This window comes from Nothoprocta perdicaria, unplaced genomic scaffold (genome assembly GCF_003342845.1).
Source record: "Nothoprocta perdicaria isolate Ctin4 unplaced genomic scaffold, notPer1 scaffold_242, whole genome shotgun sequence".
Lineage (NCBI taxonomy): Eukaryota > Metazoa > Chordata > Aves > Tinamiformes > Tinamidae > Nothoprocta > Nothoprocta perdicaria.
Genome location: NW_020455469.1, coordinates 282,997 through 310,736, shown reverse-complemented (window position 1 = coordinate 310,736; position 27,740 = coordinate 282,997). Strand labels below are relative to the sequence as shown.

Genomic DNA, 27,740 nt, shown 5'->3' with positions numbered 1-27,740 from the left:
ACTTAAGCACATGATTAAATGCTCCGATTGATTAGGACTAATGATCCTTACTGAAATACTGAGCCCGGTGAGAGAAGTTTGCTTTACAAGCAATTTTGCTGTTGTTTTTCTTCTATTGTTACTTACTACCAGAGGAGGTAATTAAGGAAGTGTTTGTTTTAAGAGGACCAGAGTAATTTATGTAAAATTTTAATCTGATTCTTGAAAATCCACTTGTGACCAGTTCTGTGCTCTTATTAAATATTTTTCTTCAAAAGCAAACATGATCTGTAGAAACTGTGCTGATGATATCCAGGTATGTCTTTTCCTTCTCAAAATGCTTAATCTATGTGCAATGTTAATGAGAAAAATATTAAGACAAAATGCGTAAAATTGCTTCCTAGAAAGGTTCAATCTATATGTAAATGTAGAGCCGAATACAAGAGAGCTGGCTAACAGTATCCTGAAGGAAAGATGGTATTCACATAGACTGGATCATTATAAATGTATGCTTTCAGATGCTGTCCACTTTAACATTATATGGTTTCTTAATGAAAAAAAAAAAAGTGTTTTGCTTTACTACTTTCTATCTGTCTCTTTTTTTTTTATCAGCTAAGTCTGCTGCAGGAGTGTGATGAATACTGGAACAAAGTTCAAGTTGGAGGTTGCTAATTTTTGTGTGGTTTTGAGGATGAATGGAAGGCAATAACAGGTCAACTAATGATTTATGAGATTTTGACTTCCATAGATGTTTAATAAGAGTCTCCTGCCTGCATGCCCCTTGCTTGAAACAGTGTGGAAATCAAAACTCWAGGCGTGTGTTTAAACAAGGAGAGGGCTGTCTTCCCTGGGAAGGCAAATGTTGCCTTAGCAAACAAGCTTTCCCAGGCAGATGCTGGGCAGGGAGCTGTGAAGTTCCTCTATCTATGCCTTGGAATAAGGCAGCACACTGAGAGGTGCTTTGAGCATCACTTCCTAAATACCCAGCTAAGCAGCATCAGACCAGGAGGCTAATTAAGGGAACTCCTTTTGTTTGGTCTACAGATTCTTCTGGAGAGATGGATTAGTGATGGGCAAGGTGTCTCACTCACCTGCCCAGGCCACTCTAACCACTACAGAAGACCTTTTGGAAACCAGGTAAAGAGAGAGAGGGGAGGCAGATGCATGGAGGACAAGGCAGCAATCCAACACCACAGTTGCCAAGGGCTGAGAGGATCTTTTTACCCTAGCAGGATTCCATTGAGTTCATTTAGCATTAAACTGGAGGTATTTTAAGCTACCAAACTCTGGAAGAGGAGCCATGTGCTTTCATGATACTCAAACTTTGATCCTAAGTTGCTGTAAGGCTCCAGTTCAGCAAAATGCTTAAGTATGTGCTTGATTTTAAATACATGAATACTTATGTGACAGAATGCTCAAGAGCAGCACAAAGTCTGCTTTGCCTCACAACTAAGCCACTATGTAACCTAAGAGTGTGGTATATTATCAGTCTGGTGCACCTATTCCTATACAAACTAGCCTTGGAAATGCATTCACTCAAGTCAGTGGGATTTAAGTACATACTTAATTTAGGAAGAGCAGGGGAAGAGTGCATATACTTGATTTATATGCAGTTTATCTTCTGGTGGCCTAAATAGCTTCTCTCACAACACGATTTAAATTCTTTGGATGTTTAAATATTTCCCTCAAAGACTTAGGGTTTTTTCTGGAAACACTGGGTTGTTTTCTTTAATAATTCCGTTTTGCTTTGCTCTTTTTTAAAAAAAATATTTACGCATTTAATGAATAATTGTGTGATCTTCCTTCCTCGTTTTCTATTGACTGAGGACTTTTTTCTGCATCTTGTCTATGACTACGTGCTTTATGCTACAATGCCTTGTGTACAGAAGTCTATTTGTGGTTATTTTCCAGATTTGTGTAAATAATGAAATTTGAGCTAGTTGTTTCAATGTTCAAATCTTGTATTGTTTCTTGACAAATAGACTAACTTAGAATCTGAAGAGGATGAAGATGCAGAGATGTGCTGGTGATGCACAGGCCTGCAGTTTTTCACAGGCGTAAATTTTAAATAGTCCTGCCTGATCTGGTGCCAGTGGAATCGACAAGAGCTTTRTAATTTACTCCAGGCTATGCAGAATCCTCAACAAATGAAAAATGGAAATTAGGAAAGCCAAATATTTTGGCATTAATTCTCCACAGAGTAACAGTATTTCGGTGGTGCTTGTATTTTTTTTTTTTCCTCTCTGTCCTTCAGTACCATTAAGATATTTTTGTAAGGAGGATAAAGTGGCTTTCATTGCTTATTTTTTTTTTTTTACCAAAGGAGGGTCAATGTTTCTGTTGTAGCCTTGCATGTTGTCAAGCCTATCGCCGATGATGCAGCGCGGCTGCTATTTGACGTGCGAGGGGATCCGGTGGGTTTAGTGTCAAGAGCAACTGTGAGGTCTTGCAGGTCGGATTTCCTGCATTACGCAGGTCACAGCATTTGATGAAGGTCACGGAAGCACCCCATAATAGCTCTATGAAGACAGTAACAACATCCCAGGTTGGGRAAAAATGATCATCAACAGTATTAGCAAACAGCGTGCTTGAGAAAATGCTTTTTTGATTGCTTTATGCACGGATGTAGCAGAAATCCTGCAGTTCTGAAGCTGACAAAACGCCAGGAAATGGATTGGATCTGTTGAGTGTGAGCATGAAAAGAAAGAAAGTTCTCGAGTTATTCCACCCAAAAACCTGATGTGGGATTCTGTCTCTCAAGTATTTGTCATCGTCTTTACCAGCCCTATCCACGTAGTTGCACAGGGTACGTACACACCAGGGTGGGAAGGAGGCAAGTGCTGTAATGCATTAGGCTCGGATGCAATGCAGTGTCCCGTGTTTGAGCTAAGTTTAATTTGTACGGCCAAAACATAACATTTTGTTGTCGCTCTTGCAACATTTCGCTTGCTGAGATGCCTTTTTAATTCTGCTGATCAAAACGCCGGTGAGTATAGGCAGCCCATATTGGTTGTGATTCTCTCTGACGTGTTTCGCACTGTGTCATGTCTAACCTTTTGCCGTGATTAAACATGCATTTACACTGACTAGAGCACTTGACAGTCTTGCATCATACAAAGCATTTTCTTCAGTGCAAATTAGGATTCAGTGCAGGCCTCCGTGGGGGATTTTCCCACTAATGACATATGTAAATAGCACTCATTCATTCTAGTAGTGGGGGAAAGGTACAGAAGCATGCAGATCTCCTAATGAATCTGTGTTATACCTCAGATGAAAGGAAAACAATGTGTTTTTCACATGTTAATTCTGTTATCTGCACATGCTGCGCTCCCCTCAACCCTCTAAGTTGCGATACGTGGACTCAGATTTATACAGCCTTTCTGGCCACAGAGGCATTTTGCTGGAGGTACTCATGCATGTATCCATGCTTCAGGTGATAGCATGGAATCCTTTACATCTGTGGAGACAAGGAAGAAATACAGCCATGTTATTCAGGTGTAAGCACATTAAATTGGCCCTTTCATTGTGTGTATATACATGTGTGCCTAAAACTTTTTCCATGCACTTTCTGTAGCAGTATAACATACAGTTTTAGCTCCCCAGCAGAGCCTGATGGCTTCTGTACCTGCGTTAGGGTTGCACCTTTATGGCAGCAGGCCTACAGGTAATATTGAGTGCTCTTCAGGATGATCACTTCTGTCATCTGCTCAGCCGTGCTTTGAATTTGTTTAGTAATAACTTGCTTGGTTTTAAAAGAGCCACAGTGAGTATATTTGGTCGTTAGCCTTTGTGAATGAGGGGTTTTGTCAACTCTTGGTGGCTTTTAATTTCTGAAGGGCTCATTTAGTTTTCCATTTCTGTGGGGGCTTCAAGGACAAGTGATGGCTGAGCAGGAGTATCTATACTGTTATCCCATGTAGTTCTCATGGTTATATTGCTGTCCTCTCCATAGGACCATCTGCCTACTTTTACTAGCATTTTTGAGCATCTCCTGAGCAAGGAACCTCTGTGGGGCTGGGCTGAGCCCACTGGGGTCCATGGCTAGGGAAGGGGCTGTGGTGAGGATGGAGCTTAGCTCCACTGCAGCATTRTGGGGCAAGGAGTCATGATCCCAACAGCTGATGATCCTGATTGATCTGGCCCCAGGTGAGCCTCATCAGGGCCATTAGGAGCTATTGGTGCCTTCAGGTCACTGACCAAAACCAACATTTCTCACCTGGAAATTGCTAGCCTTGATTACAACTCAGGTGGTTCCAGAGCAAGAGGTGGATGGGTTTAAGAGGATGCTATTCAGCTTCTTCTAGACTTCCTTAGGTCAGTAAAGTGAAGAAGGAGGGTACATTCGCTGAGGGTAGAATTCACCTGCAGCGCTAAGAAGCAAGAAGAGGCTTGATTGTGGGTGGCTTTGCAGTGGTGCTAAGGGAAAGCAGAAGAAAAGACCCTGCTTTCCTCTCCATTCATCTCCAATGCTACTGAAAAAGGTCAGTGTCTCGTTTTGGCAGTAGCACAACCGTGGGGAGGTTGAGGTGAATGTGCTGGGGGAAACGAGGACAGTCTCTGAGCAAGCAGGGCCAAGGATTTGCCGTTCTGCTGAGCTTTGCCTCTGAGCAGGTCCTCACCACTTGCCCACAAAGCATTTGGCTGCTTTATTTTTTGGCCCCTGCCTACCTGGATACTGCTCCTGGCTGTGTTTTGCACAGTGCATTTACAGAGAGCTCCTTATACAAACTATCACCTGTCTGGGTCAACTTGAAATCAGGTCCTCTCCTAGTCAAGGCTTAATGAAGTTTCCTTCAAGGTCACTGGCAAAATTTTGGCTTTGATGGAAGGGGAAAAAACCTCTAATTCTGCTAATTACTCTGTCTGTGGTGGGCAGTGCTGAGACTGCCTTGCTGTGAAAGGAAGAGACTGATTCTGATGTCGATACTGTTTTATTTAGTGCATCTCAGAAGAGTGTGAATTGCCTGTTGTGAGTTTTGGTATTTCCTGCTTCTGCACTGATGAAAAACAATGAATTTGATTCTTAAAGCAGCAGTTTAGCGCTATTTAAGCTCTATTTGCAGAATAGTTATGTGAGGTTTTTTTTTTTTTTTTTTTTTGCTTTTGGTAATGTTTCTTCATTTTTGTTTTGGGTTAAACTTGATGCAGACATCAACTGTAAATGGGTCAGGCAGTCGTTAAAGTGAGCAGTTGGCCACATTTGTGCTAACTCTAGTCCTTTTGTTTTTTGCCAGAGGAAAAAGAATTCTAATTTCTATCAGTCTAAATTGTGCTGGGCAGCATTATCAGCTGGAAAGACCCCTCTGATTTGACAGGCCCCACTGTATGATGATTAATTACTACTCAGCTTCATTGGACTTTTCTAATTTCCTTTTGCCACTAGCTGTAGGCAACAAGCGATAAGTACTGCTCTTATTATTTTGTGCAAAGGAAAATGTCTATTACTGCTCTGTCCTACAAGTAATCAGAATAAAAAGACAGCTGATCAGGAAACCTGTGTGGTTCATTCTGTCTTTATTTATCCTACCCTTGCTTTATTTCTGTGCAGTTTCTACTCAGAAGTTGTTTTACACAGTTGCCTGTCAAAATAAGAAGATAAAATCATAAGCTCTATCAAAGTAGTTGACATTTTGAAATTTGTATAATGATTTCATGGGAATTAATCCTCAATCTCCAAATAAATCCTCCTCAAAATGCTAATATAACTAGAAATCTTACACTGCAGAATGTAAAACAATTCTTAATCTTCCTTTTCTATTTTACCATAAATTTATTATATTAGAAGCCTGCCTTGTTGAGAAAAAAAAAATATGGCATTATCACCAAATGCGAGAAAAGTACTTTACATAACACTTGCATTATAACAATTTTTTTCTAAGGCACCCAATGCTCTATAGTGCCCTAAGAGGAAGGTGAATTGCTGAGAACCTCTCAAGGACTACAATGTTGATTTAAAAAAAAAAAATTCGTGAAGACACAATTCTCTCCTTTTTTTTTTTTATCTCAGCTTTTTCATGAAACTTCTCAAATGATTATGCAATTTCTGGTGAATGCATTCTAGAAAGAAAAATCTGGAAAAATTGGGTTTCTTCTGTATATTTCAGAGATATTACAGAATTTAAGGTTTAAGATTTAATATTAAATGCATTAACAGTATAACGTGTGTACCTAGGGCATGGGAATTCTGTGCCATGGTAGAGGCTGCTGTAGATGCAGYGCTGTGGTGTGGTGATTGGCCTCATCACCCAAAATATGAATCTTCTCCTCTGGATTTAGTACATGCTCCTGTGTCTTGAGTATAGAAGTCATTTGAGTCGCATGGGAGAGAACATCAGGACATCGTGATCCGTTTCAACATGTTGGGTGTTTAGGAGTAAAAGGAGCTTCTGATTCTAATAATCTGCTTTGGGAAAGAGACTTCTCTTAACATCTCAGAGGCTTCTGAATGTTCCGCTGCTTTTTCTGTCTGCAGCCTTGCTGTGAAAGGGTAGAGTATTGATACATGCTGAAAGATATTTAAAAGTTCTTCCAGGAGACTAAGCTTATTGTTTTTCCGTGTGATTTGTTGTTCTGACCTATTCAGAACTGTTTCTTCTGGTTAGGTCCTTCCTGTTCTTTTTGCATAGAGTTACAACTTGAAATTTTTTTGTGATAGTATGCATTTTCTCCAGCAACAGACATAACACGAGTATCAAAGGAGGCAGGGGATGTATGAGATGCTCCAAATGTCTTTTAAGGTATGGAAGCATACCTTAAGGTATGGTTCCAGGTATGGAAGATGACAAAGCAAAACAAAATTTCTTCTTTTAAGAAAAATGCAGAAATTAATTAGCTTGAGGAACGAGGTAATGGGGAAGTTCTTGTCTTGCAGAACTTGCTCCATCAGGAGAACAGAGGGCTCCTCAGCCCATCCTTTGTGAAGATGTGAATTCCAGCCTTCTGCAGCCCTTGTGCAGGGCTGTTAGCAAGCGAGAGGAGGAGAGTGGCTTGCTTGCCACTTTCACATCTGCTGCTGAGCCCAGCAGCGTGATTAGTATCTGCATTCCTCTCCATGAGTAAACAGAGAAACAAATGGCTCACAGATCTGCTCCCTCTTCAAAGCCCACCATCTCCTCTCGCTTTGGCCTCTGCAGTGTACAATTCAATGACTGGTAAAGAGACCAAGGTGACGCTCTTTGCTGCTGCTTTCCATGGTCACRCCAGGACAGGAAAGTTAACTTGACTCGTAAGGAGCTGAGGAGCTCTCATGGAAAAGCTAGGAAATTATTTCAAGGTGGCTGAGGCCAATGATGTGCCAATGTGAGGCTTTCTGTTTTGCAGAATCCAAATACTATGTTGTTGTGTATGAGTACTTGGGATATTGTTATTAGAGTAGTGTAGTTAAGACATCCATACTACAGTGAAAAATACCTGTTGAAAGCATCTCTCTTAGTTATACTCTTATGGTAGAAGAATAAAAGTTAGTAAGTACCTCAACAGATATTGYGAAGTGCTCTTTAGTGATTGGTGTTTCCAGTGGAAATACCGTTTGTTGTGCTAAGTTCCAGTAAGAAGTATGATGATATACTAGTGGAGCAACTGTAAGGATAGTATCCTGTTCAATCTCTATAGTTTGAACAGAATAACCTGTTTAGTGTCTATTCATTAATTGTAAACAGTAATAATTACTTTACAGAGATCTGGATAATGAGGGACATAATGTGTTAGAGATGTAGCTTATCTTGGGGTCACCAACAAGCAGTAAGCAAGTTTCTTTAGCAGATATGCAATACTCATATATCTTTGTCCACCTGTGTTCAAGAATGAGTCACAGTTGTCTTGYTTTCCATATATTTTATATCCAGCCACTTTCCAAGTGAATTCCTGAGAGCTGTCAAAGATCACCAATGCACATGGGGTCAAGGAGACTGTCAGCATTTCTGCCTTCTSTTGACCAAAGGGCCAAGAGCATTGAGCATTAACGCTTCTGAAGAGACATGGGAAGAAAGCAGGCAGCTACCCATTGCATGTAGCACAGGTCTGTAGATGCACAAGAGGAGATGTGCTACTTTAATAGTTCGGGGGAGCCTAGGGAGGTTAGGGAGCATGAGGAGTTGAGGTTCACCCACTGAAATGCTCAGCAGCACCATAACATAGAGCTGCAAGTGAAACTCGTAGTGCAAAGGGTGTACTGAGCTCGAGGTCAGAGAGCAGAGCAGGCTCCAGAACTGAGGACGAGAAGGTAGAACCTAGTCTTGGTGTTAACTTGATGTTAACTTGCTAGCTGCTGTGAAGTCTGAACAATATTTACAAGGCTATTTGAATATTTATTCCTTGGCTGGGCATAAAAATAGGCTGCCTTTTCCTTCTAGAATGCAGCTTCTGCTTCTCCACAGGCTTTTGTCATAAGCCTTGTTTTTCCACATTACATGTAATGTTTTCATGTAACTATAAAATAGTGTATATTAGTGAATTTGCATTCATCAATGCATGATGATGAAAGGCATCCTCAAACTAACTSTTCTTTAGGGAAAGAAAATAAAAAGACAGCCTCTGGATTGGCTTTGGAGAGAAAGGAATTCACAATACTATTTTTTTTTTTTGAGTGAATGCTTTGAATTTTTGGTAACATTCATAGAGTAATTCACTAAAAACAATACAATATTTTTGTCACAGATAGGCCAGGTAATTATGGTGTAGAGTTTATTCATTTAATTAGGACTAATTTAGAAAGTAAAATATGTAATGGTGCAACTGCTTTGTTCTTTTTCTAATAAAAGGTAGAAGCTTTTGAGTGTTATTAGACTGAGATAAGCTAGGCTTCTGTATAGCATGATTTTGTATGTCTGAACTAGCCAAAGCCTTTGAAGTCCTATGAATCTTTCTGCTTGTTAATTCTTCCATTTGTTTGATTTTTGGTACAAAGAAAATGAAAGAATATGATGAGATTATGGCATTTTAAGTCAATATTTATTAAAAAATCAATCTCGATGAAAATCTGCCCATCCCTCTAATTAGATGAGGCAACTTGAGGTTGATTTTTAATTGCAAAAGTAATTACACCGAGCAGATAGCCAGTGACATTTGATTATCTAGGTGATTGATTAAAAAGCCTAGCTCACGGAGCAGATTGTCAGCCAGGGGAATCGAGACAAAAGAGCAAATTAAAAAAGTTGTCCTGTTAGTAATCACAAAATTCAAGGATGAAATTACAAAGCCAAACACCTCCAATCCACCTCAACTTCATCACTCAAATGTGCGCAGCGTGTCTGAGCTCAAAGAGGGTGATAAAGAAATGGATTGCTTCTAAAGGAAGGAGTATTTGGGGAACGTAAAATGAAAGGGCAAAAGCTCTGCGGAGAATAGGGACTTCAATCACACAAGCTAAGAAACAAAAATTTCTCTTAATTGTGAAAGAGTTCATTTTCCCTATGCTCCCATGAAAGCTCATTAAACCCAAGCAAGGTTAGTCAAATTAAATGACATGTGTTGGATAACAGAATATATTTTTAGTGACAAATCTTAATGATTATTTAAGAATCTCATCTAGATTACCTTTTCCTCTTCCAATATATGTGTTTTAGAGAGGGTATTCACTTGATTTGCTAATATCTAGGTTTTACTTAGTGTCATCTTAATGGATTGTGGTCCAGAAATGGTTGCACAGACCTTTTTTGTTAAAAAGATATATATTATATTCATCATTTAATTCATTGCACAAGTAATGCAAAGAAAGTAGGAAACAGGAGAATTGCCCTCCTTATTCCCATTTTATTTTCATTTGTTTGCCTCTTTGGACAATACTGTTTTTGGAAGTCTATCGGATGACTTATGATTATGTATTGATGTGCTACAGGTCCTAAATTGGAAAATAGATCTTGCAAGAAAAGGTTTGAGGTATGCAGCCTGAACCACACTGTCTTTCCATTGACTTTGGAGGCTTTGGATCAAGCCTGCAATGTCTTTTGCCCTCACCGTGTGATGTGTTCTGTGATAGCGGATTTATCAGTTCTTGGCAAAACCATTCTAGGCAGCTCAGGAAGGATATTTAGGATGGACACTTGTTCATGAAAGTATCTGCATTTTCTGAAACATCACATAACTTCTTGATGTTGTGTTTTGGTCACCTAAACAAGCATTGATCATTTCCTGTAGCACAGATGCCCAAAAGGTGGTCGTGTAGATGCTGTAAGGAGGGATGAGCATGAATAGTAACGCTTCCTTAGTTCAAACCAGAAACATATCTAGAGAACACGATAGGGAAAGAGAGGAAGTCAAATTGTTGCAAGAATCCTAGGCAGCATCAATGAACGTACAGCCTGTAGTGTCCTGCATGCTGGGGGTGTCAGCATCAGCAATACCATAGAAAAATCAGTGTGTATTTTCATTGCAGTGAATAGGGACGTGGTGGGAAGGTTGTAGCCATAAAGATGATGGTCTTTGTTTCTCCTTCAGCTTTTGGGGGAGGTGCAGTGAAATTAGCAGAAATAATTTCCTACAAGAGCAACTGCATCTTTATTTAGCAAACAAAATGTCAAACTAATTTACGGAGGTTGGTAATTTCAAAGCCTTCTGTAGACAACCTCATCTCACAGCTCCTCTGAGGCTCAGAGCCAAGTCRAAGAATGAGCACAGCTTGGCTCAATCATATTCCTGCTCTCTTAAGTGTAATATTAATACTGCTAGTTATGGTGTATTCAGCATACATATTTTATAAGCAGTATTCTTAATTGCAAGCTTTTTTTGCAGTTCTTTACATGGTTTCATTTACATTATTTCATTTTTCTCAAATGGGAACTGCTTCACAAAAAAAAAATGGAATTTTGTGTTTTACCTCTATAGAATCCTCCTCCCAAATTTCTGAAATAGCTGCTTTGGCTGATCTAATGTCTATGAATTTTCTGATCTGTTTTGGTCCTTTTTAGATTGACTGTCTCTCCTTTTACCTTTTCCTGCATTAAACAAGAAAATCGGGTGTTGGTAATTAACTGGATTTCTCCTGCTGCCAGCCTAAATTTGGTTCCAAGATGCCCTGTATGTTGCTACTTCTGCCTTTGTTAACAATGTCCAGACAACAGGTCTGCAATTAGATTCCCATCTGTTAGGCTGAGCATTTAGCATAGCCAATGGATGCAAATGAACTTGGTTCCCTTAATTCAATGGATCCTTAACTAGCAGTGTTGTATATGAAAGGAAATTTAATGTTAAATGCCAGGGACAGAGCTTAAGCTTTTAATACAGCAGCTTTAAACTGCTTTAATAAGAAAAATAAAATGTTGTTACTGTATCTGATGAGGACTCTATCAAAACTGAAAATAAAACATGCCACTGTTTTCCTCAATGCCTTGAAGACTGCAATTAGACTGAGGGGGAAAAACCCTAACTTTGTGTTAAGTATGGTGCTTAACACACAAGGAATGCTGTGGGAATACATAAATGCTAGAATTCTACATCAAATGTTGTTTGAAGCACTGGAAGGAATGTTTCAAAATATTAGATATTTTAATGGGATAAAATAGAAATGCAGAGAAGTGCATTTTTAGAAATTCTTGTGTTTAATCTCAGACTGCAATTTTGTATCAGTTCTAACAGTGTTATAATAAGGGATAATCCTACCAAGTCCATAGGCTGTGTGTTGGGGGATTAGCTAAAGCTTGCATATTTAAATGTTCCATTTTCCACTGGAATGTCTATAAAATAGACAGTAAAACCCACTTAAACTAATACCTGTTGAAGGGCTAAAACAGTAAGTGGGGGGAACTGTATGAGAACACAAATCTTTTTTTAAGTATTTGTTACTTTGCTCTTCTGTCTTTTCAGAATTTGTGGATAAATTATATATAGTACATGAATACAATTTAGAGAAAAAGACTTTTTTCCCCCCTATGTATTATAAATGTATTGGTACTAACATAAAACTCATAATTCATTTTTAAAAGATGCATTTACAAATGAATACTTAGAATTATTTAGTGATTGTGAAAGGAAAGCAGAGGAAGGTTTTTTTAATGTTTCTTTATATTTATAGATTTTTCTTATATATAAGATTATAACTTACAGAGATTAGGGGTTTTTTCTGTAGTTTCTTTTTCATTCTTAGGGATAATTGGCATTTTCAACTCACTGTAAATTTTATCGGTAAAATTTCTGCCATGGTGGTTAATGGGATCTCGATTTTACTCTTTTTCTTACCAGAACAAATATTTCAGTTGCAGAGAGAATCCCAAAGATTGCTAAATCATCAGCAATATTACAATCCGAGTTTAAAAACTTGGAAGGCAAGAGTCATTAAGATAAAATATTTTTTTCTGAGTATGGGTTTCTGTTCTGCCTGCAAGATGTGGTGAGATGATTCGTGCCCCCAAAAGTTGTGCATCCAAGATAGAGAAAGAATTGAGAGATGTGCTCAAGAGCTGTAGGGTAGGATAGTGGAAACCAGACTGTAGGGTAGGATAGTGGAAACCCATTTTCTCAGTGCAGAGCAGTAGTTAGCTGTAAAGTATAGTAGATAGCTATAAGTAGTAAGGTTGTTCTTACTACTTTGCACGTCCTGTTGGTTCCCAGTTAGAGCTTTGCACGAGTCTGCCAAGCGTTTGGCATGGCCGGAGGGTCTGCAAAGAGCTCCTTCTGGTGAGGAGAGAGCGCTTTGATCCTTGTTGGCCGCCTCCGGAGCAATGTCAGCAGGGTTACAGGCCTCCAGGATAGTGCTCTATTACTTGTGTGCTTGGGGACACGATGGAAATGTGCCTGTTGGAAGGATGTGCCCTGCTCTGCAGAAGCAACTATGACTTCTGCGTGGAATGGAAGTAAATGGACTTAGGGATTTGGTGCCCTTCGAGGGAAAAACGCATCCGATTGTTTCAACCTAGCTCAATAGTGTGGAATCGCTCAGGATAAGAGGCGCGCTGCTTGTCACCATGACTAAACAGCAGCTCTCTGCCTCCGTGGGATTCCACTTTCCAGGCCCTGACAGAAGATGTGTGGGATCAGAATTCCCTGCCAGGCAAACGGTTTGTCCAAGTGTGCCTGCGAACAGGGTGGGAGCCTSTGATTGCCTGGTCCATAGCCCAGTAATCTTCCAGATTAGTCTGTGCTTTTTCCCCTAAGGGATAAGAGGCCATCAGCAGAAAGCAAGAGCAATCCCTTGGTTTCTCGCTGGCAATAAACAGATAGTGACAGCAGCTCGAAACCTTGTAGCACTGCCACGGAGATCCCGGAGCGCGTGTAGTGGTGGTGGTTTACTGGGTCATGTTTTTCTTTCTGTTCTTAAGCAGAAAAATGTTCATGTGGTGTCAGGTGATGGATGGGCCATGCGTGGAGCAAGGACACACAGAGGCGCCTTGATAGAAGGGTAGATTCCTCTAGCAAGAGGCTTTCGGTCTGCAAGTGGRTGCCTTCCTGAATCGGTCGCTCTAGCTGAAGTGGGTCAGAAGTTGCTTCTGTACTTGACTTTACCATTATGCCATTTGTATATTTATTTTATCAGAGCAGCCACATGCATGAGTGGGACCCAGGATTTGGGAGTGCAGTCCTCCCTTTGCAGCACGGTGAAACACGTGCAAATGATGTTTAGCTGCTCAGCGTGTGCATTTTCACTAGCAGTGTGTCCTCTGCATCCCTCGCCGTTAGTTTCTCATTCTGTGCCCCTGCTTTCTGAATTTCTCTGCTCCCATAGGATTTTCTGCTCAGCATTCCTTTAATAACTTTGTGCTATCAGATGCATTTTACTGGAATTTATGCACAGATTTTCCCCTTTTAGTAAAAAAACATTTGAAATATTTGAGCAAAAAGGTCTTAGCAGGTTCTTTTGCATTTCCTGCACATTACCAYTACCTAGAGGTAGATCTAATGACAAGAGCACAGCACCAGTGTCCTGCATTCCAGTAAGGAAATTAACCTAATAATTGTCTCTTTATGGCATTTGCTCACTGTGCGGGCCAGGGGAGYAGGGGCAGGGGTCACACAACAGCTCTATGGTCACGTCATCGTCCGCAGGGCAGCCCTTATCCCAGCACGTTGGGGTTAATCCTRCAAATAGCCTTCAAATAGGCCCAGTTTTTCTGATAGAGACAAGTATTGATGAGGTAGTAGCCAGTGGCCAGGTGAGCCTAGTTAGTGGACACCAACTAAGCTCGAGCTTGGAAAAGAGATGGTTGGAAGAGTAGACAATGTTAGCTCCATTCCCACTGGAATTCTGTCTTATTCCCACTGGAAGCTTATATTACTGAACTGGACACCAGAGCGGGTGTGTGGGCCACTCTGAGCTTGGTGCTGTCAGGATCAAGAGTAGCCCTGGGCCCCAGTTAGATGGACAAGACATTAAATGTCTTAACGGCTCCAGTGCTGCAGATATTGTGTTCCTGACTTGCAGCCTAATTCACCACAGATTTATCTTGAAGGTGATGACTTTTCCCTGCCATRTTTGACCTGTGCTGTGCTTGGCTTTACCAGTCCTACCCAGCCTTCACCTGCTTTTCCTTTTCTATTTCGTCTCATTAGCTAAGACCAGCCTGAGCCTTACAGCTACATTGCTCCTGGGGTTTCTTTCCACCACCAATTCTTTGGGTTCGGAAGGTCATTGATTTTAGTTTTATTTGGCAAAATGTTTTTTTTTTTCCACCACAATCTTGGGACATGCCCGGGTGGCTCTTCCCTATGAAGGTCTGAGAAGATAGCTGGTAGTGTTGGATTTGCTTTGCTCTCGATGGTCTCACTTCTCAGCTCTGGTGGAAAGAGGTTTATTTTGGTTCTCCACATTAGAAGCTCARTGAGAGCTCTGCTCTAGGCATTGCAGCATCCCAATGCTCTGTTGGGTGYGAGGGTAGCACCTTGTAACGATAATCATCCTTAGGTAGTCCAGAATTATCTGACTGTTGGGCTGGGAGAGAGTTAACTAAGATTTGCAGAGAGAATCAGGGATGGGTTTTGACTAGGTGAGTTAATATGTGACACCAGTGACCCATGGAAAGAAATCTGTGGATTCCTGGTCTGTTGTAGTAGCATTTAGGAATGAAAAAAGAAAGCAAAAAAGTACTTGATGATATCTGTACCAGCTACCGTGAGGCACTTCTCCATTAGGCTCTGCCCCAGCACATGCCCTGCTGCAGGCCCGTCCTGGCTCCATGTGCGCTGGTCAAAGCCTTGGGCAACAGCCCGTACCGGCGCAATAGCAATGTTTCGGAGGTGGCCATCGCCTCCCAAGCCTGAAGTCCATATTTAGGCCAGATTTCCAKCTCTGAGCACTAAGTAGAAAAGACGAGGAACAAGAAACATGGGAAAATAACTAGATTTTATTTAAGCTGACATAAAAGTGCAGTGCAACGTTCCCCTCGCACCCTGACCGATCCCGGCCCAGGCAAACGCCGCTCTTCCAGCGCGCGTTGGCCCAGGGCATCCAAGGCTGCTTGCAGAGATGTGCTTGCAAAGTAAGGCACTTTGCCGCCTGTCAGGAGCTGCTTTGAAACGCATCCTCACCTCCAGGTGCTGTTTACCTTGAGGACGTACAACGTATATATGCTGTGCAGCGCGAGGGCCCCGGGCCGGAGCGAGTGGCAGCTCCGCTGTCTTCCCCCAAGCCCCCGTGTGAATTATCACACGTGTGCCTTGCGGCAGCGGGCTGTTCGCTCAGCAGGCGTGCACAATGCGGCGGCATTATTAAATTTCCATGAAGTTTACCGAATTTGCAGGATCAGTAGGGTGGCCCCGACAGGGAAGCTCTCCTACTGCCTCCAGCACCTTGAAAGCGGTGATGGTGCTGCTGATACTTGGCATTCTGCTGTTACTCCTCGGCTGTAGCCATCTACTTAATCTCCACAGCAAAGATTAGTTTATTCGATTAAGTCTGTTCCCTATAGACCGTTCCTGTAGCTCCTTGGAAGGCATCAAGACCGCGTGTCTCCAACCTTTTACCAGCTAAAAAGATTCAATAAAGTAATCTTTTTTCCCCCTCCTTTTATATGATTGGAAAATAAATTGAAAATGAATTTCAGTTATTGCTTGTGTTTTAAATATGAGATAAAGGTCAGCCCCCTCTAGCTATCTCCATAGATGGAGATTAACATGAGCGTGTTCCATTATAAAATCATATAGTGGTTTTGTAAATCTGTCAAGTCATCTACAAATATATAATTAGTGTGTTAGATTTTTGAAATCAATAAACAATGACTTTTCAGTCCTGTGCCGAGAACACCTTGCTGGAGCGCTTTAGGCGAAGGAGTCCAAATAACAAAATGTTTGCACTGTATCTATTAAGTTGTTCTCTGAATCTCTTTAGATGCCAGAGGTTAATTGAAAATTAGGTGTACACAYGCTGGTTTTTTATTATTATCGCATCTTCCTCCCCTCTTTTTTTTTTTAACCTCTATTTAAGAAAAAAGCCAATTTAAAACTTGGATTTTTGTGCCAAGGCAGTGTGTCAATCAGAGGATGCTTAAAGTGTAAACTTCCCATTTTTCTCTTCACAGTTGGCTACAGTGAGATGGTGACTGTGGCTGCTTGCAAGGCAGCATTCATAGACATATTTATACAAGGCATGTGTTCACCGTTTGTCATCACTGTCACAGAACATGATTTCCCGGGTCAGAAAATTGACTTCAAAGCTTGACCCTGAAGATTTGACTTGCCTGTTTGCTTATTCTGGTTCAAGATGTGATGTCAAAAGCTGTCCTATTAGTGGCACCTTTTCACATTTAGTTTGCTCAGGTTGATAATAATGATACTGGAAGGACCGCATTTTGATGTTGAAAGAGATAGGGGAAGGAGCGCTGCTGAAATTGATGGTGTTGACAGTAGGAGGTGAGATTGGGAAAAGATACATCAAAATGGGGATATTGCTTTAAGTGACAACATTCCATTGGAAAAATGCTGTATATCATCCTGAAATTAATTTCATTGATGCCTCCTGTTCCTAAATTAAGGTGCTTTTTTTTTTTTTTTTGGTGCAGTGTATACACTGATTATATCAATTGCCATTCTTTAGAATTTGAAAGTGTTTAGAATTAAAATTTAGAAAGAAATCCATTGCAAACATTAGACTAGTGTGGACACAAAGTGGATGAACATACACTGATTAGAATGGATCCCCCAAAGTTTCTTCAATTATTTCTTTTAATACTGAACTTATATGCTGAAATTCTTTGTTTCTAATGTCTCAAGAGGCAAATACCAAGTCTTTTCAAATTCTAAAAAGCAGAACTGCAATCACTTGTCTGATCGTGCTCGAGTGGCATCACTACAGTTGCTGGATATACTCCAAGGCCACGTACAATCTGGGAATGTTGAAGAAGAAAGAATTTAGGAATTAGGTTATTGAAATACTTAACAAGAAGACGCTTGCAGCAGGATGAGTGCCAAATCAATAGTTGAATGCTCAAGACTGAATATCTTAGGTTTTAACTAATGATTACTGATTTCTTGATCTGCCTGGGGACACCAATGTAGGGAAATATTGTGGTTCTTTCGTTCTATTTTTATTAAGAAAAGAAAACCTCATAGCATCTGCACTGGCGATAGCCCTGACAGTTTGCTGATAGCACGGTGCGACTGGATCTGCTGTTGTTCATTTTTGTTAGCAAAGTCAAAATAGAGGGTTTTCCTCTATTAATATAATGTAATTATTATAAGCCCGTGTCAAGTCACATTCTCAGAGTTTCCAAGGTTTTTAGCTGCCTCAATCTGGTATAGACCATATGGGAATGTAAAGTAGTCTTTTATTTTATTTATTTTAGTTCACTTTAGCTGACACAAATTTTCCATACCACCAAGATTTGGGATTCATAAAAGAATAGAGAATACTCTGAATTTTTTTGTCTCGCTCTTTTTTTTCCTCTGAACACTTGTACATAGGGTCCCTTAGCACTGATATCCCATAGAGATTTGTCAATTTTGCTTCAATCAAATAACTGAATTTGCAGCGGTTCCTTTGTATTTCCTTAGGTGCAGTCAGGCTAGAGGCAGCCTTGCTAATGGGGCTCGAGTTGCAAGCTTTTAGAGGCATAATATCAGTCTTATTAATTGAATTATATTGACTAAGTTTTAGTCTTCTCCTAACTTGTTTCCTAGTCTTGTTTCTTCATAGCTGTTTGGGTTTTTCTTTGTTGTTGTCTTGTTTTTTTTTTGGAAATAATGCAATGTATACAGAAAAGGTTTTAACTATGTAAGTACCAGTGGAAGATGTTCCCTGGACCTCCAAGTGTTTGTTCAGTAAATCTAACAGTAAAATTGTTATTTTTCTTTGGAAAGGGAGTACAAGTCGCCAGGTGACCTGTCAATCGATGATTGTGACCCAATACAAATTACCGAGCAGCTTTGGCAATTGTCTCTTTAAGAGATGCAGATATTCTGATTTTTCAATAGGTAATTGGTGACACTTCTTCTGCACTGCATGATTGTGGACCTAGAATGCAACTGAAGAGCTCAATTTCAATGCTTGTTTGATAGCAAGTAGTCATTGCAGAACCACCAGCAAATGCCCAGTGACAGGAAACCAACTTGTACCAAAAGAGCCAACCCCACCACCTTTACAGGGAGGGATACGTATGTAACTCTGGGGGACACTTATGCATCCGTGTTTGTGCCTGTGCTGATATGCAGACCTTGTGCTTTCTGATAGTCTTCAATTTATATATGGAAAAAAAAAAAWAAATCAGACTGATAGTGGGCAGTTTTGCTGGGAATTAGTTTGCTGCTCCACAGAGAAGTTCTGGTGGGGTGAGATGTTATATTGCATGAATAYGGATGGCACAACTGGACCTAGATTTCTAGATGTAAGTGAAATTATTTAAGAGGCCTGGAGTGCTTAAGTCTGGCATTTGTTTCATTTAAGCTTAGGTGAGAGTGATTCACGGTAGCTCCTCCTAGAGATTATTTTTTTAAAATACTGGCTATAGCAACAGGAATTTTATTCAAATTCTAAACAATTAATACTCAACCTTAATATTACTTCATTCTTCAAATGTCCCTTTTCAAATGAAAGAGATCCTGATGTGTTTCTAATGAAGACATCATCAGGTAGGGAAAAAGGTATAGAACTAAATAATAAAAAAGCTATTAAACGTGACAGTTGCCCCAAACACACTCTTCAGTAATTAGAGAATTTCAGCTTAAGGAAAGTCACCTTGACTTTAGAAACTAAACAAGTCCTGAATGATATGTTAATTATGATGCATCTCTTTGAAAACTGACTGAATGGATGAATACATTTTTAAAGCACCCTTCTTGCTTAAACAGTTCCCATAAACTTCTTCCTTACCTCCTTAGGTGTGTGTGTTTTTTTTTTTTTTTTTTTTGCTCCCCCTAAACAGAGTTAGTTGGTCAAGTTGATCTCTCGTTTGAAATTCAATCAAGGGCATTAAAGTGTAAACCAGTTGGAAAAACAAAGAGCTTAGGGAAATCATTTGCTTAAACAACAACAAACAAGCACTGGTAATCTTCTTACAGAAATTAATGAAGGGAAAAGCCCCTCAGCTTGGGTGGATAATGATCCTTAGCTATCATGTAACAAGCCTAGAAGGTTTAGGGAGAAGGTGAAAATTAAGAAAGCGGGATTAAGCTGAACTTCCAGAAGAACAAAAAGAAATTTGGGATAAAGATCAGTTCTCCCAAGTTGAGATTGAAAAGTACTTCTGAACTGGAAGCGGTAGAGCTTAATCCTTTATGCAAATCTGGTTTAGAATTTAAATTTCCATCTTAGAATGTTTGTTTGCTTTAAATTTCTACTAAACAACTGATAGAGGAAAAAATAAGAGTAATTTGGAGACWGATTTCACCAACAGTTCCTGTATGAAATGAAACATCTTTTTTTCATAAGGTAGAACTGTAAAACTGAGAATTTTGTTGCCTTTATCTTCCTGTGATTGTCTTTAATGCTTATTCTTTACTAATTAATCTCTTCAAATTATTTAACCACAAACTTGAGATCTCTTTACGTTAGAGCCTGCACCAGAGGATAGTCACAAGGGACTGCCTGATAACTCAACAAAATTTAATTAGTTTTTTCAGTACCTGCATGTTTATCTTTTAATAATGGTAGGAGCTTCTTTCGCTTCAACTAAGAAACTAAACAGGGCTTCTGTAACTTCCTTTTCTAAAAGTCTGTTTCTGTTGAAAGAAACAAGACAATATTATGKCACGTGTATTTTTACTTGCAGAATATTAATTGCTATTACAGTTTTGAGCATCCTGTCACTGCATTCTCCAAGTGAAGAAATGTCATTTCTGTTTAATATGGATAAAAGTCATGGAGCACTGCAGCTAATTCCCCCTTTCCCTCTCTCCCCCCATAGCCAAAGGGGTCTGCATGCCTCCTGCTGTCCCCCTGTCTTAAGGCTCATCAGTGCCTGAGGTTTGTTTTGAATCAGGGGAAGTGACGAAAAGCTAAGTGATGGAAACGCATGTTTTGTAGCTCCGCTAGGACAGGTAAATGATCCGCTGTCAAAATATCCCATAAAAAGCATTGCTACAAAATGAAAAGGTGGTTTGGGGGGGATCTGGGTGTCTAGGTAGACACAGGAGAAGGCTGTTGGCAGGATTYATTTGCTCTGCCCTCCTCGGGAAGAGGGGACGTTGTAGGTGGATGTTCATTTAGGCTGTGAGCCCACGAGCACTTAGAGGCACGCGCAGATTTATGGGGCTCTTCGCAGTGTGTCCGGTACCCGCGTGTCTAGGCATGTCTTTGCAGGGCTCGAGCATTCGTTGCTTTTCAACTCGTAGGTCACCTATGTTCAGAGGAGGCTACAGGAAATTCAGGATATCAACAGGGCTGCTGTGAAATGCACTGCACGTGGTACAGAGGCTGCTGGAAAATACTTTTTAATCTTGGGGCAGAGTGTGCAAGGGAGAATTGCCTTTCAAATAAGGTGCCAATAATGACTTTAAAGTTTGCACTGTGCTATTGCCTTGCCATGATGTCTTCCTTTCGCAGAATTTCTGGCTGATTCTCAAATACACTTAAAATATGAGGTATTATGAAGTCAATGAAGTGCTAGCTGATGATACTTTAAAGTTCTCGGAGACTGACTGTTTTCCGTTTCAGTGTAGATCACATCAGACTGAGTAGAAGTCTCTTCATATGAAATATCCTCAAGTGTATAAACTATTGATTTAATTCTGTGCTCTCAATCTAGAATTTAAGTGAGAAGATTAAAACAGAAGTCCTTCATGTTTTTTTTACTGAATCTTTTCACCGTGTGTCAGTAAAAACACACAAGAAATTGTACACATTTTGAAAGTTTTAGTAGCTGCCTAAAATGTTGCAGTTAAAACTCTGTTTATTTTAAATTTCACAGATTACTAGATGGAATTTTAAAAATGATACTTAAAAATAATCTGTGTTTACATAGGTTTTGAAATAAGAACTCTAATGTGCAAGATCTACCTTCAGATCTCTCAATTAAGAAATAATATATACTTGTTGACTTTTCATCTTCAACATACATTTTTTAAAAGCTGTTTGCCTTTCAACAACATTAATACACAAAGAGAATAATACCAGACTACATTTCTTTAAACCAAGCTATTTACAGTCCTTATCTGGTTCCCATATCTATAACCTTGAGTCCTTCTGAGTCTTTAATGCATTTACCCTCAGAATATCCCTACTGAGGAACGTGATGTTTTGCATTCAGGGGACTGGAACATGGAGAGGTCTTGAGTTCTGATCCTCAGGGGAAYGTAGAAGCTTAGTAAATTTCTTAGGAAAATTTAGAGTCTTATTTTCACTGAAAGGTAAAGAGCAAGGTTTCTAAATACATTGAGCATCTGGGCTTAAGTGAMCAAGAAGTGCCACAGAACAGGCATTTGGATGTGATTTCCCAAAACTTAGGCTTGAGAATTTAACTACTGCACCACTGTCCTCTGACTTTGCTCCTTGCAGAGTGCCCATGTCTGATTGTGGAGTAGGTGAAAAATGTGATGTGAAATTTGTTCCTGATTAGTGATGCAAATGTCCCTCACACCAGTAACATCRGGTAGTTTTCTCATTTGTTTCAGTAGTCAACAAATCTTAGGTATGGACCAAGAACTCTCCAGCCAGCCTAATGGTTGCACTCAGTTATGCTCACATGTGAAAGTACATCCATCCAAATGGTGGGCAACCAAGTTCAGTTTTACTCTCTTTTTCCCTTGGAAGCCCTGGTAGTTCTGAATACAATATATGATTGATACAGTGGTGTCAAAGTGAACTGTCTCTTAAGGTAAGAAAGCTAGTAGTTCAAAGACTTGGGGAATCACAGAAAGAGCTAAATATAGTAGCATCTGCCAATCTTAGGGATTTTACTAGCACATCTACCTGTAATCTCTGTTCTGAGTAGAGTTAGCAGGTATTTTGTTGTGATCCTGTTCAACACTTGTCCCAATAACTATGTCCCAAGAGAAAGTCATTTGAAAAAGGCACATATCTGCAACCATTTTAGGGGAAAAGGCATAGTCTAAGAAGATGCTTGTGAATTAAAAAGAGAAAGGAGCACGAACAACCAGCTCRCATCTTTTAAGTGTTGCTAGCTACAACTTTTAGCATGTTTATTGTCAGTTGAAAGCTCTGCATTAGAAAGAAACTTTAGGATCCAAGAACTGCTTCAATAACACATTGTTATTAGTAAGCTAAAAGCTAAGAGTACTATGTAAACCTTATTTTAGTTCTATCTTTTTTTTCTGTAGGTACTGTGCATTCTTGTCTTCAGCTTCACTCTTCAGAAAGTCCATATTTCAGTGGATATATGGCCTTTTTAGCATTCAGACGYGTTCTGGACTCAAATTGATTTCATGATGTGACTCACTTCTCATTACTGTTTGCTCAGGTTTAGTGCCACTAGCCAAATGTATTTGTCCACTCCCTCTCTAGTTTCTGTTTGCTAGTGAGATGGGAATCAGAACRGTAGCTCTCACCTGCCTGTTCTCATGAATGATCACAAATTTTAGCTGTCCTCAGAAGCCATATTTTTATATGAGATAAGTAAAAAAACTCTTTTCAAACATCAAATTACTAAAAGCAAATGCATGTAGTGGAATATTGGATACCCGTGTAAAGGAACTGTTACTGCATGTGATCTTTTAGGCCTGAATATTTTCCTCTGTGAAGCTTAGGGTTGGTTACTGTTTGTAAATGATCCAAGCCCAAAAGAAGTTGACATATTGATTATGAAAGAGTTCAAATGCTTTCAGTTCTAGAATGCCTCAGGCTTGTTATGTGGAGTGTGATGGCCAGATTTCAGCTCAGATAGCTGCTTCCAGTGGAAAGAAGGGTCTTGGACTTTTTCCTAAATCACTTTTCATGTGATCTTTGACATGTTATTGCTAAAAGCTCTCATCTCTCACCATCAGAGTTGTACATCTCATATGTTGCCATGATAGACTTATCAAAATTGACTGAAGAACTTCCTGGAAATAATTTGAAACTGTTGACTAGGGTCCAAAGGTAGCTGCTGAAAGAAAGAGCCTTCTCAGCTGCCGAGCATGCCTGGAGATCATGCTGTTCTGCAGTAGCCAGGGCTTATGGATGTGTGGTGAACATTTGCTGTCACAGTATTTTGGAAGTCTGCATATCTACGTTATTGGCTTTGAGGAGCAATCACAGTGTTTCAGATGCAGACCCCACTAGCAGTGGTAGGAGTGGGGGGAGGCTCTAATGACAATCCTTTATCACCCAGGACAATTTAATTGCTTGAGACAAAAGACTTAGACACTGAGTTAAATGGGCTTAGGCTTCTATAAGAAGCCCTTGTCTAATTCAGCGTGAACTGGTGGGTGATTCCACGAGGTACTTCCTGTCTATGGGCACCCCCAAAGTTCTGTGTGCCCTGGTGTCTGCTGGTCCCCATGTAATGTGGTAGTCTTCCTGCTGCTCTGTGGGAGAGCTTTCCTACATCGGATGCTACAGGCATGGAACAGAGATGGTGAAGATGGCTGTTTCTTGTCATGACCTTGTCAGTCTTAATAATACTGAGACGAACGATGCTGAAACTTTTGGTCCTCATGTGTTCTTTGGAAAGACCTGACATTGTCAGGAAGGCATTACTTGAGTAGATGAGATTTAAAAAAAAAAAAAAAAAAAAAAAAAAAAATCAGGCTGGACAGAAAACTCTGAATTTGGTGATGCTTTTTGGTCAGACAGAGCTTCATTATAGAGTGCAGAGGAACAAGGTTAAAAAATAAAGGTCTTTCATCTCTGCTCTCCAACCACTATCTGAAATACTCATTGCAGTGCTGAGAAATCACTATGCTAATAAGATCTTTCTATAGATCAAACTCTTCTCTGGGATTTTAAATTCTTCTTTTCCTTTTGTGAAATCCAGATATCCTTCATATCTTTCAGGACGTCAGGAGCAGTGGCATGGTCTCTAGTAGTGAGTGAAAAGTTACGAAACCTAATATGTATATAATATTTCTGGTATAACTGTTGACATGTGTAATATAACATGTAATTATTTATGTTTTGCAAATAACTGAGGCACAGAAAATGACACTTGTGTCATTTGTGATGATACGGGAGTCCTGAAATCTAGAAGAAAGGTGCCCTACTCTTTGTTTAGAATAATATGCACATGATCAGACAAACATTTTGCACCACGAATCTCATGCTGTGTTGATCTTCTGTATATGTTCATTGTCTGCTTGATTAGTAGTTGAAAATCACTCAAATTTTCCATATATTGCAAATCCAYGCATTGGGAAGAAATTTTGAAATATCTCATGCATTTACTTTTTACTCAGAATATAGCTCTCAATTCATTTTCATATTTAATGAGACAATGCATAACCATGATTGCAGACTTGAATCTCATTTTTTTCCACACTTAAGTGCTTTCTTGTGTATTAATCTAATGAAAAGTAAAGATTGGGCAGTTTCATGTAAATCATCATAAATATTACTGCTGGAGGCTGCTGCCTAGCTGTGTGAAAGAAGCCCTGTTTTTCTCCTGTGACATAAGCTTTAAGGACTCTATGTCCTGATCAAGAAGGAATGCTTTAATAAGCATCCATGTTAGAGGGTTTGTGCTGTGTAAGCTTGGTACCGACCATATGGGCAAAAAGGCACATTGTACGGCTACAACTGCCCTGCTTGTCATCCCCAATCATACTTGCTCTAATCCTTGTTTTAATTTACTCTGCTTGTACAGCACCAATCCTGCCAGTGCGGTCCTTGGGGTCCCTTCATTCCTGCCATTTATGACAAGGAATATGCAAAGGCACAATTATTCATCCACTAAGGTGACAGAGAAGGGCTCTGCTTGGGAATATGTTCCCAGACTTGCAGCAGCATAATGTCAGTTGTTAAAGCACTTTGCAGTTGCAAACAATTCTTGGGAGACTGTTTTTGAAAAATATTTTTGAACACAGAAGTGCCAAGACTTGCACTGGCTTAAATGAATCCTTATTGATTGAAAAGAATGATGCTGGAAAGGCTTATACATAACATACTCCACACTTTGATTCAAATAGGATGTTTTCTGTCTCCCCTCTCCACTTATTTTTTGTGCTCTCCTCATTTGTTTAACTGCAGACAAAAGATAATATGTTAAGCTACCCTTATTAAGTCTTACAGATTGTATATTGTTTATATTCTGATGTATACCACATTCCTAAACGGACCAAAAAAAAAAAAAAAAAAAAAAAAAGCAACAAAAACCCCGCAAGTGTAGCATTCAGCTTCTCAAGTCCATGATGTATTTCATTTGCTACGGTCAGAGCAATTTTAACAATGCCTTTCATTTTCTTATAGCCTAAAATGATTTTCTTTCTGTGAGGCCATTCTCCAAAACTTCTCTTCCCCTTTCAGGGTATCATTTGCAATTTAAAGCTAACCTGGTGAGTGTACTAACAATAGGCTTGCCCATAAAACGGTTCAAGGCCTGCCTGCATGCCTAATGAGGTTGATGTTGAGCTATTTAGCTCTTTGTCCTTCCATAATATCTACTTAATGCAGTTCAATGGGAGTGGATTGTTAGAAGCATTAAAGATTCTATTAAGTCTTTACTAAAGCCACTCTATTCTAGTCCAGCTGTATAGTGGCAAGAGCATTAAATTTGAGAATGTAGTGGGAACAAGGGGCCTGAAAAAGCACCTATAAAAAAAGGACAAATTTCCTAACGAAGTAAGACCACACTCAATTTAAGACCTGTTACTTTTGTGTCTAGATCTAAGGAGTTTGTCAATATGCATCTGGCAGTGTTCTGAATCAACTTTACTTTCACTTAAGGGATGAGCAATGTACAGTTTTAAATATTCACTTATTCCCAAACCGCAGCAGTAGGCATGGGCTTTATTGCGCTATTTAAAACAGCTGATGTTATTGTTTTGATCTCAGCAAAAATATTTTGCCAAATCTTGCAAAAGGCCCTGTTTTGGCTACTGTTGAAATGAAATATATTTTTGCATTAAGTTGAATGTTGTTAGAGGATTTATCTGAGCTGTGCATCTCCGTGCCCTTCAAGGGATCTCAACACTTTGGGGGAAGATAAACAACACTTGTGACRAAAAATACTCATTCAGCGCATTGTTTTGCTGAAGCGATTGTGTTTTATCTGGCCTGTATGGTGCTAGCCACCAGCATTGAGGGGGGGGGGAAAAAGAGTAGAATGGCCAGGATTTCACACAGTTGGCATTGACTTGGCTTGAAGAGGCAAGCACTAAGCTGTCTTTTCAACCATAGTAAAAACCCTCCATCTGGCCACCCTAAAACTCTGTTAGCTTGTTCAACTCGCTGTCGGCTGATTGGGCTTTGTGAAGCAGAAGTAACAACATCAATAGTATAAACCCTTGCCACTTGAGAGTATTACATTTCATTTCATGCTTGACTTAATCAAAACTGGGGAAATGAAATTTACACCTTTTTGATGTTCTTTTCCCTGCTGTTTAAGGAGAAGAATCTTAACCCATTTGATCTTCACATGCACCCAATAAATGACCAAATATGCCAAGCTGCCAAAAGCAGACGGCTGCCAGTTGCCAGTTTATGTCAGGTCACTGTGAAAGAGCTTAATGCAGAAGGTCTTAAGTTTCATACCAAATACTTCAATTTGCAGTGCAGTGTTTTGGTGCAACATCAACAATTTAGCTCCCCTCYCCATTAATATTAAACTACTCTAAAGAAGGCAGAAATGTCATTTTTACTGGCGGGAAACCGCAGTTAGCAGGCGGCTGTTACATGACAGAGTCAGGAGAGAGTGACAGAGATGAAATGAAGCTGGGTTTGAATTGCTGCTTCAAACCCTTGACACTTGTTCCTTTCTTTCCTGGCTCTGATCTACACGATATACACGGTTGTTGTTGTTGTTTTCCCCGCTAATAACAGACAGCACGGCAYGGGAGGAGAGGCTGAGGGAGTGTGCGCAGGGCTGGCGATGGTGCTTTCGTAGGGCCTGAGGGGGAAGGCTCATTAAGCAGGAGATCACACTGCTACCAAAATGTATAAATAAATAAAATCAACAGCTAACGAAGTTTGTTTTGCAATTTGGCCGAGGATTCTGTCCAGTAAAGAGGAGGTGTTAGGAGAGGCCTGTGGCTGCCGCAGCCCCGCTCGTCATCGCTCTCCTCRGGGCCTCTGCTCTGGGCATGATGGAAACATGCATAAGAGGCCATCAAATACTTATGCGGTCGGCGGGACAATATCCTATTTGTTAAATATAAATTAACATTAACACAGATCCCCCCTATCACCAAAAGGCGAAGGGTTTTGGCACCTTTTCAGCGGGACAGGCCGGGCCCCAGCAAAGAAAGCCGAGCGCCTGTAAAGGATCTTGTCTCGAAGGGCGATCATCCCGCGGCCCTTGTGTGACAAGATACATACT

At 40.1% G+C, this 27,740-nt stretch overlaps 1 long non-coding RNA gene across 1 annotated transcript in view; it reads left to right on the top strand.

Annotated features, from left to right (window-relative positions):
* Positions 1-4,331: 4,331 nt before the first annotated feature.
* LOC112947684 overlaps positions 4,332-27,740 on the top strand; it is a 39,736-nt gene continuing 16,327 nt past the window's right edge. The window contains exon 1 of the long non-coding RNA XR_003249460.1: positions 4,332-4,460. This is a non-coding gene — a long non-coding RNA (uncharacterized LOC112947684). The remainder of the gene's footprint in view (positions 4,461-27,740) is intronic.